This window comes from Pezoporus occidentalis, unplaced genomic scaffold, assembly GCF_034315485.1.
Source record: "Pezoporus occidentalis ecotype Australia unplaced genomic scaffold, CSIRO_AGI_Poc_V1 ctg63, whole genome shotgun sequence".
In the NCBI taxonomy this organism is placed as follows: domain Eukaryota; kingdom Metazoa; phylum Chordata; class Aves; order Psittaciformes; family Psittacidae; genus Pezoporus; species Pezoporus occidentalis.
The window spans coordinates 2953596-2964688 of record NW_026915977.1 but is presented as its reverse complement, the minus strand read 5'-3'; the positions used below and the strand labels follow the sequence as shown (position 1 = coordinate 2964688).

Genomic DNA, 11093 nt, shown 5'->3' with positions numbered 1-11093 from the left:
TTGCCAGTTCTTCTGTTTTTTGAAGCATGAAATGACAAACACTTCATTGTATGCAACAAATTAATACTATCCAGGTTTATCTGGCATGGGCCAGATAAATACTATCCAGGTTTATCTGGCATGGGTCCCTTTCTACACCTGCTTTCCTGCAGCTGAACTACATGCTCACCAACACAACTGTGCCTGGTGATACACACTTGCCAGCAAATATCTTACACTTGTCTGTATGAGATGTCTTATCTCTGCCTGCCTTGGTTTTTATTTAAAGATTGTAGAAGATGCACAACATATGTAGGAAGGAGATAAAGCAGGAGCTTGTCAGACTGTGGCGTATATCGTAAGGTTTACACTTTACCTAAGCAATGGATTTGCTTCTCAATTGATCTTTGTCAAGATACTGTCACTCATCATGACATGGGGAATCAGTGCTTCAGTTTCACACAGTGCAGCAACAAATGCATGTCAGGAAGTTCAGCAATCTTCCTTATCTCTACTCTGACATGGCTACCTGGAGCAAGGAATAAGGGATAAAATAGTTTTTCTAGAGCACATTCTTCAATGTTTTAGTTAATACAATGTTAAATTTTATTCTGTTTCTTGACAACTAGAAACAAAACATATGTTTGTAAACTGATGGAGTGTTTTGACTAGCTGAAAAACTCTGTTAAGTTCTTCTCTCTTAAAATGTGATCTTCCTTAAGTAGCATCAATCTACTACTCTTAATAAGTGTTAAGGACTCAGTTGGTCGTGTCGTCCCATCTGTCCGCCCCGCCAGACCTAGAAGACTCCACAGGAGCAGGTCAAACACCAAGCTATGATGGTATGTGAGGAATCTGTCTTTCCCAAGCCATTCACTGGTGTCTTATCACTTTGGAGGAATTTCTACTTCATATTTTTAAGAAGAATCTTTGGCTTTCTCCACACATGGCTTTTTAGCTGCCACAGCCAACTGACTCTTGCTGTAATACACAAGGGCATGCTAGCGAGGAGCTTACTCAGCAGTAATGAAACAAATTATTTCTGTGTCTTCATAGTGTTTTAGTGTCAAAACACCAAATGCAACAGTAGATGACCTACTGAAAATAATCTTTTTTCTCACAAAGCAAACAGGAATCTCCCAGAAGCCCAGCTGAGCTCCATCACTCATGGGATTGTGCCTTGTGGTAGGGAGTTTGTCATGCTGGGCAGCCCAGTGCAATGAACCCAGATAACATTTGTTGCCTTTCCATTCCACAGGGTGAACTTTACTTTTCATTACCTTAAGACAAAGCACACAGGAATCCTCTGACTCTTCTCTACTCAGGTTAGTAACCTATGTATCATCTTTAGCCTACAGAGAGCTAGGCTTGCAGTCTAAGGGCAGACCCCAGAAAGGTGCAGATGAACACAGGCAAACCCTCAGGTGGGGCTCATCAGACTTTAAAATTACTTATTTCCACCTCTGCTGAACTGTTCATCCAGCTGTATATCAAAGCACAACCTCCTGAGTGAGTTTTCAATCATTATTTTGGGTAGAACATTCAGGTCCATCACCAGTTTCATAGGAAGTGGATTTGTACTGGCTTGAGTAAGTAAAATGTGTCCAGGCAGGCTTTAGCCTTAGCGTTGTTTTTCTGTAAGGAACAGAAAAATCCAACTCCATGGTTACCTCGTCGGTAGCAAGTATTCTGTACACTTACAGTCTTACCATTAAGCAGCATGAGCTCTGAGCCGCTGCCAGACCCTGAAAACTGTGTAGTGCTTGCTAGAACATGTGCTCTGCAATCACAGCACACCTGGAAACAGCATGGGCTGAGCAGGCAGGAGAGACCCTCAGAAGCAATTGCTTTTTGAACTTTTAAAAGACTTCCTAACAGCAAAGATAGCTCATAGCTTGTTGCACAGCTCTGAGCAAAAGGAATTATTTTTGATGTGCTTATTTGCAGAGTCACCCGTGGGCTGAAATTGCTGAGAACAAGCTGCAGGTTTCCAGATTTCTCTGAAGTTTATAAATGACACTAGTTTCTACATGAGGTGAAAGTAATCTAAAAGCAACTGCTGGAATAAATACATATGGCTTCCAGGTGAGCCGATGAACTCTCCCTATGTTTGCAAAGCCATGCGGAACATGTGAGAAAAATGCCCCATTATCCACATTACACGGAGATAAAAAAACGTGTGAGAGAATGAACCTGGGTCTTCATAAATCCGATCTACATTTAAAACTTTCAATTTAAGTGACACCTATATAAGGTCTGAGAGCTTAGCTATCAAAAGGCAACAAATTATCTCCTTTTCAGACACAAGGGAGAGAATCCATATCAGCAACTGCTTCAGAACTATTAGAGGAGTTAGTCCTGTAGGCAGAAAGTAGTTCTTTTTTACAGAACTCACTTGATCCCTCAAGAGCTGGGAGATATTCATGGCATAAGCTACCAACCCTGGTTTTTCTGAACATGTGCTTTGATAATTTACTGGACACCATGAGAGCACACATGCATGCCCCATTCCATCAAAATCATCATCTGCTTGGCTGAGTCCCAACTCTCTCAATTATATGAAGATGGCCAGTTACAAAGAGACACCTAATGCACAATTGAGACGAGTCTCATTTTCCCCCAATGAACAACATACACTTCCCAAGCATTTACGGGATCCAGATGTGGCATTGTTATGGCACACACTTTTAAAACAAATATGCTATTTTTCTAAGATTCGCAATTTAGAGAGAAGAGGCAATAAAGCTTGACATTAGAAATAACTCAAAGAACCGGTTCAACAGGAGGGTGTAGAGCATCAAGAGACCCTGAGAGAGGTAGTCAGCAAGACAGATCCTGGTACATATATGTAGGGAAGGAACCCATAAAGCAGCCACTGTTATGAAGCCCTACTGAGGCAGTGAGGTTATAGAGAATCAGTTAAAGCAGCAGAAAGCAGCCTAAAACAAAAGGATTAATAGGAAAGATATAATGGACCATGCCTGTGTAACTGGCTGACAGAGACCCCCAACCAACTGAAGTGGTTGTATGGCTCAACACACAGGTATTTGATGGCTACTGAATTATTGTTTGCAAGACTGATTGAATATAGGCAAAATCTGAGGTGTTAGGTTTTTATCTGTGCAAATTAGAATAAGAAAAATTGTAAATCTTGGTTCCATTTCACCTATTAAAAATCCACAAATTCTGTCAGCAATGCTGCTGTTCCCCTGGGTAAGAATGGAATTGCTGAGTGTAACACAGTTTGAAATGCCACCACCACCTATTTCTATTTAAATTATTAGAAAATAAAGCTAGCAGCAATTTATTCCTGAAGCCTTGTGCAAGCACTTAAGACACCAGCTGCTTCTGTATAGCCCCTCAGGTTATAGCATGTAGGCATTAACCACCATTTTAACTAAACTTTTGCATTACTGTGGCTGAGCCACAACACCTCCGCTCCTGTTGTGAGCCTTGTAACCAGTCTTGAGGCTTTTAATAGGATTGAACACAATGACTTCCCTTGACAGTGATTTATCCGAGCTTCTCAAAGAGGTAAAAGATGTGCCCTCGTCTCATATCCTGCATCACCACTGACAGTGATTGGGTGCCATGATGGATGGTCAGCCTTTTGGGAATCTGCTGGCTGGTGAAACACTATAAATCAGTTTTATCAAACTTTTATACATCTTCACCCAAGGGAAATCACAGAACTCAGCCATGACACCAGCAGATTTCCCAGAAGGTTCCTTATAAAGCAACAGTAAAATGTAATATTTATTACATCTGCAATTTGCAGTTTCACAGTGAGTCCTCCAGCCTGCAGATCCCATCCATTCTAGGAAGAGAACAGCACCCATGAGGAAGTCACTTCTGAGTTATGCATTTGAATATTAAGAGAGGCATGAAAGTCATGACTACAATACCCAGAGGTGGTTCATCACACACTGGGCTTCTCAGGCTGGCAATTAGCAATGCTAAGGGATCCTGGTTCATTCTTACAGCCTAATTCACAAAATGCCTCCAAACTGAGGACTTCTAATGGCTGCAGAGAGAAAACAGAGAGCCACGATCCGTTCTGACACAAGACTTGCAGCCAAATCTTCAGAGTGTGGTTGGGCAGCGAGGCAGTGGAAGGAGCAGGGTCTTATGAGGAAAGGGTAGCTACTGTGCTCCGGATGAGCTTTGCTTCAAGATGGTTTTTGGCACTTTCCAGGAGGCTTCCTTGGGGTTGTGCCACTAGCTGCAGAGCAGCACAAAGCCAAGTGGCTGTAGGCTCTAGTCCTAGCCTAACCAGCTTTGACCACTGACTTACTAACTACCTCTTTGACCTTGAGCAAGTCAGACATTGTTCCTTAAGTAATTTTCAGGTATGAAGAGAGACAACTGTGCTTCTCCTGCCTTACAGTTTATTTAGATAGGTAATATTTTTAATAATAGATATACTTACTTTCCAAGTTTCAGATGACAGGAAGGATTGCATAAAGCTTCTGAAATGTAAAAAGGTAAGAGGCAGGGGAAAGAATTTGTGTCAAGACTTTATTAATATCTTTTTTAATAGTTTCAGTTGTACCTTGTAAAATCAAATGAAACATTCCAGTAGCATCAAAACATCTTTGTAAACCAAAAGGATAATTTCCATTTTCCATTGTGAACACTCTTAAAGAGAATTCATAGTTTTGATATAAAGCTTCTTTGGGTTTTTAGAAATCAGAGCTGGAATGCCTGTTTCAGTTCCGCTGAAGAAAAACCCCTCAGTCAGGAAATGTGCGTTGGTTTTGGTTTTTTCTTTTTTTTTGTGAAACAAAAAAGATTACAGCTTAAAAGCATGACATGCCTTGAGAAATGGAAAAAGGTCCCACCTGCTTAGCATTACACAGAGTTGCATGTGAAAGAGCATGGCAAGACCTCTGTGCAGGACAGGAGATTTGCCACAAAGCTGGCAAAGGACGACAAGGACCCTCCTGCATCCTCTGTAATTGTTTTACAAGATGTTGGGCCAGTGCAAAACCATGCATGCGTCCATAAGCATTTGTATGCACGTTTATAGGCCTGATGTTGAACATGTAGACCAAAGTGCAGGTTAAATAATAGCACTTTCCCCAAGAAGAATTTCTTTTGCATGGAAAAAACAAAGCAGAAAGGAAGCTTTCTAGGGTCATGTTCCAGTTGTAACCTACTGAATTGTATACTTACAAAGTATTGATGAAAGAAGGTTGAAGAATATTTCAGCTCAATGCACTACTAATGAGCTCACCTGGATAAGCTGGAACACTGCAGTGCTTTCCATTAAATGCAACCCAGCTAACAATCCACCTGTTTTAAACCCACATTGCTGATACAGTTTGAGGGGGTTTTGGATGTTTAACAAATTGAGAGTCTGTAAATTGGACTAAGCACAATCCCTCATACTGCCTTGTTCAAAGATTAGGTTTTGAAAAGCCTGCCCAAATCTAACTGTAAATCACTCAGCCCATTCCCTCCATCTCTGGTGATAGCCAAGACCTGAAAAATTACTAGTAAACACCAAACCTGGAGAGATTGAAGCTATAGGTGGGTGCTCACACCAGTGGTGTCTGCTGCAGGTTATGTTTGGCTTAGGAACTTGCACTGACAAGTGGAGAAGGAACCTCCCTCCTGCAGCATAACCAATGTGCTTTTGGACAGGGCCTCCTACAACAGGAGCCCACGGGCAGCAGGAATGGACCATGCTCTCTTGGCATCCAAGCTTTTTCTGCCTGTTTGTTTCTCACACAGCAAATCAGCCTGACTGAAAGCAGATGGCTGTTCTTTGCTTATTTCTACAGTGAAAGCTTTCATCTGAAGAAAGTAACCCCTAAATATGAAAAATAGAATCTTATTAGTAGGAAGGTCTTACAGGCAGGGTTTTTTGTAAGCTCCTTACAGTGAGAGATTCAAAACCGCACACTCCATCAACATCCTCTGTACACAAAGATATGATGTAATTTCTTTGTTCTTCTTGATGACAGAGTAAGAGAGCTTTTCTCTCCTGCACCCATCAAACACACTGCCAGCAACAGCAGCATTTTTGCCTGTACTTTCTCCCAATAGAGTGAGTTACTCCCTTACTCTTCCTCTGGTGCTCACTGGGAGTAGGTACCTGTTTTGTCTCTCCCATCCTTCCTGTGGTTTGAGAAACCTGTCTCGGGAACACCAAAGGATAAGATTTTAAAGAACACCTCCTGAGTAATACATTTACTTTCCCCAAAATAGGAGCAAATTAACAAACAAACTGATTTCCAAGGCAGGCTGTCTTTGAATTCGAACACCACAAATGCTAATTCCCTGTAATAGCTGTTTCATCAATCACATGCCCAGTCCTGCTGTTCTCACATCACCAGAATAGTCTGTGACTAAATTAATCAATTCTTTGAGGCTAATGATTTGGCAAATCTGGTACCTTGTGTATGCACATTGCCTCATTCTTGTGTTTCATACAGGACTCAGTTGGAGGCCAGCTTTTACTTCTCCTCAGATCCATCCTTCAGTTGTGATCTTGCAGATCACCCTGTTCTGGCAGCCACTGTGCTTGAATTCCTTTCTCCAGGCAGCACATAGCTCCAGACTTAATCACTCCTATAATCTGCTGTGCCAACAAAATTATAAGCATTGTAAACAGTCCACATAGCAATTACATATTACAAAACAAGCTGCATATTAAGCCTCATATTTGATTCAGAACCAAAGACTACATTACACCTGAAAGAAAAGACATTCAAATCCTTTCACTGATTACCAGTGTTAGTCTTTATAGTGTGCTTCATGTTAATTTGACATTAACTTTTGTGTTTAGAGGAAAAAAAAACCAAACAGCTAAAGGCAGCATTTTATACTTCCATGTGCACGTTCAAAAGGCAGCCTGCTTTTAACTGGCACCTCTCTCACATCCATAGTATGAGACTGTAAAGGACTGGCAGCTGAACATTGGCCTGGCACTGACATGGAGTAAGGACACAATTGTCTGCCTGCTAGAGTAACGTAGTGGTAATTGTGCCCATCACTGAGCAAGATGACAGCACTAATAAAGGGATTTTCAACTCAAACAGCCAGCTGCTGCCATGCTAATAAGTAATACAGCTTTGCAGTCATCTGGACAGCCTGGAAGAGTGCGGGTAACCTTAAAGAGGTGAGTGACCATCTAAGAAAACTTCTGAAAAGTTTATCACATCTAATTGGGGCTTACGAAGGGCAATATTAAAACTGCAGACAAAAAGCACTACTTAAAGCGAGTACAATAGGAAGAACTAGCTGCTTCATATGTTTGTCCCATACAAAACCTGAGATACCAGCTCTTCCATGAAGATAAACCTGTTCTGGACTAATAGTGGCAGTGTGTATTGAAGTGAGGTGGGGTTTTCGCGGAAGGTTTTATTTAGGTTGCCTACAGCAAGCTATCTAAGAGCATCACAGTATGCTAGAGATTGGAAGGGACCTCAAAAGATCATCTAGTCCTATCCCCCTGACGGAGCAGGAACACCTAGATAATGTTACACAGGAATGTGTCCAGGCGGGTTTTGAATGTCTCCAGAGAAGGAGACTCCACAACCTCCCTGGGCAGCCTGTTCCAGTGTTCCTTCACCCTCACTGAGAAGAAGTTTCTTCTCAAGTTTAAGTGGAACCTCTTGTGTTCCAGTTTGTACCCATCACAGTATGCTAGGAAGGGACCTCGAAAGATCATCTAGTCCAACCCCCCTGCCGGAGCAGGAACACCTAGATTGTCCTATCATTGTTTGCCACTGAGTAGAGCCTGGCTCCATCCTCGTGACATTCCCCCTTTATATATTTATATACACCAATAAGGTCACCCCTCAGTCTCCTCTTCTCCAAACTATACAGACCCAGCTCCCTCAGTCTTTCCTCATAAGGGAGATGCTCCACTCCCCTAATCATCTTTGTTGCCCTGCGCTGGACTCTCTCCAGCAGCTCCCTGTCCTTCTTGAACTGAGGGGCCCAGAACTGGACACAATATTCCAGATGCGGTCTCACCAGGGCAGAGTGGAGGGGAAGGAGGACCTCTCTTGATCTATTAACCACCCCCCTTCTAATACACCCCAGGATGCCATTGGCCTTCTTAGCCACAAGGGCACAGTGTTGGCTCATGGTCATCCTGTCGTCCACTAGGACCCCCAGGTCCCTCTCCCCTACACTGCTCTCTAGCAGGTCGTTCCCCAACCTATACTGGAACCCGGGGTTGTTCCTGCCCAGATGCAGGACTCTACACTTTCCCTTGTTATATTTCATCAAGTTATTCCCTGCCCAACTCTCCAGCCTGTCCAGGTCTCGCTGGATGGCAGCACAGCCTTCTGGCGTGTCAGCCACTCCTCCCAGCTTAGTGTCATCACCAAACTTGCTGATAGTACACTCAATTCCCTCGTCTAAATCGTTGATGAATATATTAAATAATACCGGTCCCAGTACTGACCCTTGAGGCACTCCACTAGATACAGGCCTCCAACTAGACTCCGCCCCATAGACTACAACTCTCTGGCTTCTCTCCTTCAGCCAGTTCGCAGTCCACCTCACTACCTGATCATCCAGTCCACACTTCCTCAATTTAGCTGTGAGGATGCTGTGGGAGACTGTGTCAAATGCTTTGCTGAAGTCAAGGTAGACTACATCCACCACTCTGCCATCATCCATCCACCGTGTTATTTCCTCATAAAAGGCTAAGAGATTGGTCAAGCATGATTTCCCCTTGGTGAAGCCATGTTGACTGCCCCTCATAACCCTCTTATCCTTGATATGCCTTAAGATGGCACCAAGGACAAGGTGTTCCATCACTTTCCCAGGGATGGAGGTGAGGCTGACCGGTCTATAGTTACCCGGGTCCTCCTTCTTGCCCTTTTTGAAGACTGCAGTGACATTTGCTTTCCTCCAGTCCTCGGGCACCTCTCCCGTTTCCCAAGACTCGGTAAAGATGATGGAGAGTGGTCTAGCAATGACTTCCGCCAGTTCCCTCAGCATCCGTGGGTGCATCCCATCTGGAGCCATGGATTTATGGATGTCCAGATTGCTCAACTGATCTCTAACCCATTCCTCATCGACTAAGGCAAAACGCTCCATTGACCTGACTTCATCTGAGGTCTCAGGGGTACAGGGCTCTTCAGGACTGCCTCCGGCAGAGTAGACAGAGACAAAGAAGGCATTCAGTAACTCTGCCATCTCTGTATCTTCTGTCACCAGGGCACCCATCCCGTTCATCAGTGGGCCTACATTGCCTCTGGTGTTAGTTTTATCTGCCATGTATTTGAAAAAGCTCTTTTTGCTGCCCTTGACCCCTCTTGCCAGATTTAATTCTAAGGAGGCCTTAGTCATCCTAGCTGCCTTCCTACATCCTCTAGCAGCAGCCTTATATTCCTCCCAAGTGGCCAGCCCCTCCTTCCATGACCTGTAAACTCTCCTCTTCCACTTGAGCATACTCAGCAATTCCCTATTTAGCCACGCCGGTCTCCTGGCCCTCTTCCTTGACCTCCTACGTGTGGGGATGCTCTGATCTTGAGCTCGGAGAAAGCAATCCTTGAATGCCAACCAACTGTCTTGGGCCCCTTTACCTTCAAACAGCCTTGCCCATGGGATTTCCCCTAGCAATTGCTTGAAAAGGCCAAAGTTTGCCCTGCTAAAGTCCAGGGCTGCAATTCTACTTGCTATTCTACTGGTCCTACCACACAAGATCCTGAACTCCACCATCTCGTGGTCACTGCAACAAAGGCAGCCCTCAACCCTTACTGCTTCGACCAGATCCTCCTTGTTAGTGAGGATGAGATCCAGCAGCGCTCCTCTCCTGGTTGGCTCATCCACCATTTGCAGGAGGAAGTTATCATCCACACACTGGAGGAACCTCCTGGACTGTGGCTGGGTTGCTGAGTGATCCTTCCAGCAAACATCAGGGAAGTTAAAATGCCCCACGACGACCACAGCCTGTGACTCTCAGCTGCCTGTAGAAGGCCTCGTCAACTTCCTCACCCTGATCTGGTGGTCTGTAACAGACACCTACAACAGTATCTCCCCTGCCAGCCTGCCCCTTAATTCTCACCCACAGACTCTCAACTCGCTCATCATCTGTCCCCAGACAGAACTCGGTGCATTGTAGTTCCTCCCGCACATAAAGAGCAACCCCACCACCCTTCCTGGCTGGCCTGTCTTTCCTAAAAAGGACATAGCCCTCCATGACTATATTCCAGTCATGTGAGCTGTCCCACCACGTCTCTGTAATTGCCACCAGATCATAGTCTCCTGACTTAACACAGGTTTCCAACTCCTCCTGCTTATTTCCCATGCTGCACGCACTGGTGTACAGACATTCCAGGGAGCGAGCTGAGCACACCGATTTCACCCGAGGATTATAGGAGGCCTCCCAGTCTTCATCAGTTCTGGAGTGCTGCCCCACTGGGGCAAGCCCAGCTACAACCCCATCCCCCTTCGAATCTAGTTTAAAGCTCTCCAAATGAGCCCTGCTAATTCGTGCCCCAGCATCCTTTTGCCTCTGTGAGACAAACCTTTCCCACTTGTCATTGTCCAGACTGGTGCCCTATAAAACCAGCCGTTATCAAAGAATCCAAAGCCCTGCCTGTAGCACCAGTCTCGAAGCCAATCGTTTATGGACTGAATTTTCCCATTCCGTCCCACATCATCAGTGGAAGATGGAAGGAGTGAGGAGAAGATCACTTGAGCCCCAGACTCTTTCACCATCCGCCCCAAGGCCCTGTAGTCTTTCTTCATCCCCCTCAGACTGCGGGAAGCAGCTTCCTCCCCACCTGTCTGGAAGACCAGCAGCAGGTAGTAGTCTGTCGGGTGCACCAGGCTGGGGAGCGCCCTGGTGATATCCCTGATCCGGGCTCCAGGCAGACTACACACTTCCCTATGATGAGGGTCAACACTGCATATCGGGCCCTCTGTTCCTCTCAGAAGGGAATCCCCTACTACAATGACCCTTCTTTCTTTCTTAACAGAGGCAGTCTTGAGGTGCCAAGTCGACCCCCTTTTCCTGTGTGGCCTTGTGGGCTGGCCTTGCCCCACATTCTCACCTACCTCTCCTTCAAGATCCAGGGCCTCGAACCTATTACGGACGGACACCTGGGGAAGCAGGGCAGGAAGGGGGGAAGGTTTCCCACGAC

General features: G+C 44.9%; 1 long non-coding RNA gene across 1 annotated transcript; it reads right to left on the bottom strand.

Moving 5' to 3' along the window:
- Nucleotides 1–600: 600 nt before the first annotated feature.
- Nucleotides 601–7378, bottom strand: LOC134174735 (uncharacterized). The gene is made up of 2 exons (XR_009968756.1): nt 4583–7378; nt 601–950 (listed from the first exon to the last, which is right to left on the bottom strand). It is a non-coding gene; the product is annotated as an uncharacterized LOC134174735 (long non-coding RNA).
- Nucleotides 7379–11093: the final 3715 nt, after the last annotated feature.